We start from the raw sequence: 7,500 nt of genomic DNA, 5'->3' as shown, positions 1-7,500 counted from the left end.
GTGACGCGGGGTGGGCTGGGTCGAGCGGGGTTTTTGGGGGCGTGGCGGGGTCGTGTGGATGGAGCGGGGTTTTTCGAGGTGGGGTGCGGGGGGGATGCGCCGCGTCGAGGGGGGGTGCGGTGGGGTGTGCCGTGACGCGGGGTGGGGTGGTGTGGATGCAGCGGGTTTTTCGAGGTGGGGTGGGGTGGTGTGGATGCAGCGGGTTTTCCGAGGTGGGGTGCGCGGGGGCGTCGTGGGGGGGTGACGCGGGGTGGGGTGGGTCGAGCGGGGTTTTCGGAGGCGTGGAGGGAGCGGGGTTTTTCGAGGTGGGGTGCGGGGGGGGCGTCGTGGGGGGGTGCGGTGGGGTGGGGGGGTGCGCCGTGTCGTGGGGGGTGACGCGGGGTGGGGTGGGTCGAGCGGGGTTTTCGGAGGCGTGGAGGGAGCGGGGTTTTTCGAGGTGGGGTGCGGGGGGGGCGTCGTGGGGGGGTGCGGTGGGGTGGGGGGGTGCGCCGTGTCGTGGGGGGTGACGCGGGGTGGGGTGGGTCGAGCGGGGTTTTCGGAGGCGTGGAGGGAGCGGGGTTTTTCGAGGTGGGGTGCGGGGGGGGCGTCGTGGGGGGGTGCGGTGGGGTGGGGGGGTGCGCCGTGTCGTGGGGGGTGACGCGGGGTGGGGTGGGTCGAGCGGGGTTTTCGGAGGCGTGGCGGGGTGCTGTGGAGGGAGCGGGGTTTTTCGAGGTGGGGTGCGGGGGTGCGCCGTGTCGTGGGGGGGGTGACGCGGGGTGGGGTGGGTCGAGCGGGGTTTTCGGAGGCGTGGAGGGAGCGGGGTTTTTCGAGGTGGGTGCGGGGGGGGGCGTTGTGGGGGGGTGCGCCGTGTCGTGGCGGGTGACGCGGGGTGGGGTGGGTCGAGCGGGGTTTTCGGAGTCGTGGCGGGGTGCTGTGGAGGGAGCGGGGTTTTTCGAGGTGGGGTGCGGGGGGGCGTCGTGGGGGGGTGCGCCGTGTCGTGGGGGGGTGACGCGGGTCGAGCGGGGTTTCGGAGGCGTGGTGGTGTGGCGTGGAGGCAGCGGGGTTTTTCGAGGTGGGGTGCGGGGGGGGCGTCGTGGGGGGGTGCGGTGGGGTGGGGGGGTGCGCCGTGTCGTGGGGGGGTGACGCGGGGTGGGGTGGGTCGAGCGGGGTTTTTGGAGGAGAGGTGGGGTGCTGTGGATGGAGCGCGGTTTTTCGAGGTGGGGTGGGGGGGGGGGCGTCGTGGGGGGGTGCGGCGGGGTGGGGGGTGCGCCGTGACGCGGGGTGGGGTGGGTCGAGCGCGGTTTTTTGGAGGCGTGGCGGGGTGGTGTGGAGGGAGCGGGGTTTTTCGAGGTGGGGTGCGGGGGGGGGCCTCGTGGGGGGGTGCGCCGTGTCATGGGGGAGTGACGCGGGGTTGGGGTGGTCAAGCGGGGTTTTTGGAGGAGAGGTGGGGTTTAGGGTGGAGGGAGCGGGGTTTTTCGAGGTGGGGTGCGGGGGGGCGTCGTGGGGGGTGACGCGGGGTGGGGGTGGTCGAGCGGGGTTTTTGGAGGAGGGGGGGGTGCTGTGGAGGGAGCGCGGTTTTTCGAGGTGGGGTGCGGGGGGGCGTCGTGGGGGGGTGCGGTGGGGTGGGGGGGTGCGCCGTGTCGTGGGGGGGTGACGCGGGGTGGGGTGGGTCGAGCGGGGTTTTTGGAGGAGAGGTGGGGTGCTGTGGATGGAGCGCGGTTTTTCGAGGTGGGGTGGGGGGGGGGGCGTCGTGGGGGGGTGCGGTGGGGTGGGGGGTGCGCCGTGACGCGGGGTGGGGTGGGTCGAGCGCGGTTTTTTGGAGGCGTGGCGGGGTGGTGTGGAGGGAGCGGGGTTTTTCGAGGTGGGGTGCGGGGGGGGGGGGCGTCGTGGGGGGGTGCGCCGTGTCGTGGGGGGGAGACGCGGGGTGGGGTGGGTCGAGCGGGGTTTTCGGAGGCGTGGTGGTAAGGCGTGGAGGGAGCGGGGTTTTTCGAGGTGGGGTGCGGGGGGGGGCGTCGTGGGGGGGTGCGGTGGGGTGGGGGGGTGCGCCGTGTCGTGGGGGGGTGACGCGGGGTGGGGTGGGTCGAGCGGGGTTTTTCGAGGTGGGGTGCGGGGGGGGGGGGGGGGGGGGGGGGGGGGATATGCTCCGCGTCGTGGGGGGGTGCGCCGTGTCCTGGGGGAGTGACGCGGGGTTGGGTGGGTCGAGTGGGGTTTTTCGAGGTGGGGTGCGGGGGGGGGGGGGGATATGCGCCGCGTCGTGGGGGGGTGCGGTGGGGTGTGGGGGGTGTGCCGTGTCGTGGGGGGCTGACGCGAGGTGGGGTGGGTCGAGCGGGGTTTTCGGAGGTGCGGTGTGGGGGGTGTGCCGTGTCGTGGGGGACTGACGCGAGGTGGGGTGGGTCGAGCGGGGTTTTCGGAGGCGTGGTGGGGTGGTATGGAGGGAGCGGGGTTTTTCGAGGTGGGGTGCGGGGCGGCGTCGTTGGGGGGTGCGGTGGGGTGGGGGGTGCGCCATGTCGTGGGGGGGTGACGCGGGGTGGGGTGGGTCGAGCGGGGTTTTCGGAGGCATTTGTGGTGTGGCGTGGAGGGAGCGGGGTTTTTCGAGGTGGGGTGCGGGGGGGGGGGGGGGGGGCGTCGTGGGGGGGTGCGGTGGGGTGGGGGGGTGTGCCGTGTCATGGGGGAGTGACGCGGGGTTGGGTGGGTCGAGCGGGGTTTTTCGACGTGGGGTGAGGGGGGGTGGGGAGGTGCGCCGTGTCGTGGGGGGGTGCGGTGGGGTGTGGGGGGTGTGCCGTGTCGTGGGGGGGCTCGCGCGAGGTGGGGTGGGTCGAGCGTGGTTTTCGGAGGCGTGGTGGGGTGGTGTGGAGGGAGCGGGGTTTCTGGAGGTGGGGTGCGGGGGGCATCGTGGGGGGGTGCGGTGGGGTGGAGGGTGCGCCGTGTCGTGGGGGAGTGAGGCGGGGCACGGTGGGTCGAGCCTGGTTTTTGGAGGAGTGGTGGGGTGCTGTGGATGGAGCGGGGTTTTTCGAGGTGGGGTGGGGGGGAGGCGCCGCGTCGTAGGGGGGTGCGGTGGGGTGGGGTGGGGGGGTGTGCCGTGTCGTGGGGGGTGACGCGGGGTGTCGCGATGCCCCCTCCCCCCCACCATGCCCCGACATGACGCGACGCGCCCCCTCCCCAACATAACATGACAACCCCCCTCCCCCCCCCATGACATCCCCCCACCCCCCATGACACGACACGACGCGATGCGCCCCCCCCATGACGTCCCCCCCTCAAAAATTCGCCTCCCCCCTCAACACACACCACCCCCCCCCCTCCCCCCCTCAAAAATTCGGCCCCCCCATGACATCCCCCCCAGCCCCCATGACACGACGCGACGCGACGCGCCCCGCCATGACACGACACGACACGACGCGCCCCCCCCCTTCCCCCCTCAACACACACCACACCATGTCGCGACGTGCCGCGCCCCCCCTCCCCCCCCCCCCCCATGACATCCCCACCCCAGCCCCCCCACCCACGACACGACATGATGCGATGCGCCCCCCCCCCCCCCCCCATGACATGACACGATGCGACGCGCCCCCCCCCCCCCATGACATCCCCCCCCATGGGATCCCCGCCCCCCCATGACACGACACGATGCGATGTGCCACCCTCCCCTTAACACACACACCCACCCAACGCAATGCCCCCCCCCCCCCCCCCCCCCCCGCGCCCCATGGCCTGACACGACGCGACGTGCTTCCCTCCCCTTAACACACCCACCCACCCTCCATGACGCCCTCCATGACGCGACGTGGAGGGGGGGGGGGGGAGGGGTGGTGTTTTGTGTGTTGAGGGGGGGGGGGGGCGGGGGGTGGGGTGGTGTGTGTTGAGGGGGGATGGGTGGGGTGGTGTGTGTTGAGGGCGGGGGGGGGATTTTTCGGGGGGGGGGGGGGGGGGGGGAGGGGTGGTGTGGTGTGGGGTGGTGTGTGTTGAGGGGGGGGGGGGGGAGGGGTGGGGTGGTGTGTGTTGAGGGGTGGGCGAAATTTGGAGGGGGGGAAGGGGAGGGGTGGTGTGGTGTGGTGTGTGTTGAGGGGGGGGGGGGGATTTTTGAGAGGGGGGGGGGAGGGGTGGTGTGGTGTGTGTTGAGGGGGGGGGGGGGGAAAGGGTGGGGAGGTGTGTATTGAGGGGGGGGGGGCGCGAATTTTTTGGGGGGGGGGGAGGGGTGGTGTGTGTTGGGGCCGGGGGGTGGGGTGGCAAATTTTGGAGGGGGGGGGAGGGGTGGTGTGGTGTGGTGTGTGTTGAGGGGGGTGGCCGAATTTTTGGGGGGGGGGGGGTGGGGTGGTGTGTGTTGGGGGGGGGGGGGGGCGAATTTTTTGGGGGCGGGGGCGGGGGAGGGGTGGGGTGGTGTGTGTTAATGGGGGGGGGGGCGAAATTTGGAGGGGGGGAAGGGGAGGGGTGGAGTGGTGTGTGTTGAGGGGGGGGGGGGGGGGGGATTCTTGAGGGGGGGGGAGGGGTGGTGTGGTGTGTGTTGAGGGGGGGGGGGGGGGGGAGGGGTGGTGTGGGGTGGTGTGTGTTGAGGGGGGGGCGGGGGTGGGGAGGGGTGGTGTGGCGTGGTGTGTGTTGAAGGGGGGGGGGCGAATTTTTGGGGGGGGAAGGGGCGAAATTTGGACGGGGGGGCGAATTTTTGGGGGGGGGGGGGAGGGGTGGGGTGGTGTGTGTTGAGGGGAAGGCGAAATTTGGAGGGGGGGAAGGGGAGGGGTGGTATGGTGTGGTGTGGTGTGTGTTGAGGGGGGTGGCCGAAATTTTTTGGGGGGGGGGGTGGAGTGGTGTGTGTTGGGGGGGGGGGGGGGGGGGGGCGAATTTTTTGGGGGCGGGGGGGGGGGGGGGGGGGAGGGGTGGGGTGGTGTGTGTTGAGGGGGGGGCGGAATTTGGTGGGGGGGAAGGGGAGGGGTGGTGTGGTGTGTGTTGAGGGGGGGGGAGGGGTGGTGTGGTGTGTGTTGGGGGGGGGGTGGGGTGGTGTGTGTTGAGGGGGGAGGGGTGGGAAATTTTTGGGGGGGGGGGCGAATTTTGGAGGGGGGGGGGGGGGGGAGCGGTGGTGTGGTGTGGTGTGTGTTGAGGGGGGGGGAAGGGGCAAAATTTGGAGGGGGGGTGAATTTTTGGGGCGGGGGGGGGAGGGGTGGGGTGGTGTGTGTTGAGGGGGGGGCGAAATTTCGAGGGGGGGAAGGGGAGGGGTGGTGTGGTGTGTGTTGGGGGGGGGGGGGGGATTTTTGGGGGGGGGGGGGGAGGGGTGGTGTGGTGTGGTGTGTGTTGAGGGGGGGGGCGAGGGGTGGTGTGGTGTGGTGTGTGTTGAGGGGGGGGGGGGGCAAAATTTGGAGGGGGGGGGGAGGGGTGGTGTGGTGTGGTGTGTGTTGAGGGGGGGGGGGAGGGGTGGTGTGGTGTGGTGTGGTGTGTGTTGAGGGGGGAGGTTATTTTTGAGGGGGGGGGGGGGAGGGGTGGTGTGGTGTGTGTTGAGGGGGGGGCGGGGAATTTTTGAGGGGGGGTGGGTGGGGTGGTGTGTGTTGAGGGGGGGGGGGGGGAATTTTTGGGGGGGGGGGGGAGGGGTGGTGTGGTGTGGTGTGTGTTGAGGGGGGGGGGATTTTTGAGGGGGGGGGAGGGGTGGTGTGGTGTTTGTTGAGGGGGGGGTGGGGAGGTGTGTATTGAGGGGGGGGGGCGCGAATTTTTTTTGGGGGGGGGGGGGGGGGGGGGCAAATTTTGGAGGGGGGGAGGGGGTGTGTGGTGTGGTGTGTGTTGAGGGGGGTGGCCGAATTTTTGGGGGGGGGGGGGCGAATTTTTTGGGGGGGGGGGGGGGGGGGAGGGGTGGTGTGGTGTGTGTTGAGGGGGGGGCGAAATTTGGAGGGGGGGAAGGGGAGGGGTGGTGTGGTGTGTGTTGAGGGGGGGGGGGGGGGATTTTTGAGGGGGGGGGAGACGTGGTGTGGTGTGGTGTGTGTTGAGGGGGGGGGGGGGGGAATTTTTGAGGGGGGGGGGGAGGCGTGGTGTGGTGTGGTGTGTGTTGAGGGGGGGGGGCGAATTTTTGGGGGGGGAAGGGGCGAAATTTGGACCGGGGGGGGGCGAATTTTTGGGGGGGGGGGGAGGGGTGGGGTGGTGTGTGTTGAGGGGAAGGCGAAATTTGGAGGGGGGAAGGGGAGGGTTGGTGTGGTGTGGTGTGGTGTGTGTTGAGGGGGGGGGGATTTTTGAGGGGGGGGGGGGATTTTTGAAGGGGGGGGGGGGGGGGGGGCGAATTTTGGAGGGGGGGGAGGGGTGGTGTGGTGTGGTGTGTGTTGAGGGGGGGGCCAATTTTTTGGGGGGGGGGGCAAAATTTGGAGGGGGGGGGGAGGGGTGGTGTGGTGTGGTGTGTGTTGGGGGGGGAGGGATTTTTGAGGGGGGGGGGGGGGAGGGGTGGTGTTTTGTGTGTTGAGGGGGGGGGGGGGGGGGATTTTTGAGGGGGGGGGAGGGGAGGTGTGGGGTGGTGTGTGTTGAGGGGGGTGGGGGGCGAATTTTGGAGGGGGGGGGAGGGGTGGTGTGGTGTGGTGTGTGTTGAGGGGGGGGCCATTTTTTGGGGGGGGGGGCAAAATTTGGAGGGGGGGGAGGGGTGGTGTTTTGTGTGTTGAGGGGGGGGGGGGGGGAATTTTTGAGGGGGGGGGGGGGGTGGTGTGGTGTGTGTTGGGGGGGGGGGGGGGTGGGGTGGTGTGTGTTGAGGGGGGTGGGGGGGGGGGGGAGGGGTGGTGTGGTGTGGTGTGTGTTGGGGGGGGGGGCGAATTTTTGGGGGGGAGAAGGGGCGAAATTTGGAGGGGGGGGGGGAGGGGTGGGGTGGTGTGTGTTGAGGGGGGGGCGAAATTTGGAGGGGGGGAAGGGGAGGGGTGGTGTGGTGTGGTGTGGTGTGTGTTGAGGGGGGGGGGGAAGGGTGGGGAGGTGTGTATTGAGGGGGGGGGGGCGAATTTTCGGGGGGGGGGGGAGGGGTGGTGTGTGTTGGGGGCGGGGGGGGGGGGGGGGGAAGGGTGGGGAGGTGTGTATTGAGGGGGGAGGGGGGGCTGAATTTTTGGGGGGGGGGAGGGGTGGTGTGGTGTGTGTTGAGGGGGGTGGTCGAATTTTTTTGGGGGGGGGGGGTGGAGTGGTGTGTGTTGGGGGGGGGGGGGGGGCGAATTTTTTGGGGGCGGGGGGGGGGGGGGGGAGGGGTGGGGTGGTGTGGGGGGGGGGAGGGGTGGGGTGGTGTGTGTTGAGGGGGGGGCGAAATTTCGAGGGGGGGAAGGGGAGGGGTGGTGTGGTGTGTGTTGAGGGGAGGGGTGGTGTGGTGTGTGTTGAGGGGGGGGGTGGGGTGGTGTGTGTTGAGGGGGGGGGGGGGGGGGCGAATTTTGGAGGGGGGGGAGGGGTGGTGTGGTGTGGTGTGTGTTGAGAGGGGGGCCCAATTTTTTTTGGGGGGGGGGGGGGGCAAAATTTGGAGGGGGGGGGGATTTTTGAGGGGGGGGGGGGGAGGGGTGGTGTGGTGTGGTGTGTGTTGAGGGGGGGGCGGGG

This window comes from Lygodium microphyllum, unplaced genomic scaffold (genome assembly GCF_053477565.2).
Source record: "Lygodium microphyllum isolate KBCC unplaced genomic scaffold, Lygodium_microphyllum_v1.1.10 scaffold_124, whole genome shotgun sequence".
Classification (NCBI taxonomy): domain Eukaryota; kingdom Viridiplantae; phylum Streptophyta; class Polypodiopsida; order Schizaeales; family Lygodiaceae; genus Lygodium; species Lygodium microphyllum.
This window is presented reverse-complemented; position numbering follows the sequence as displayed.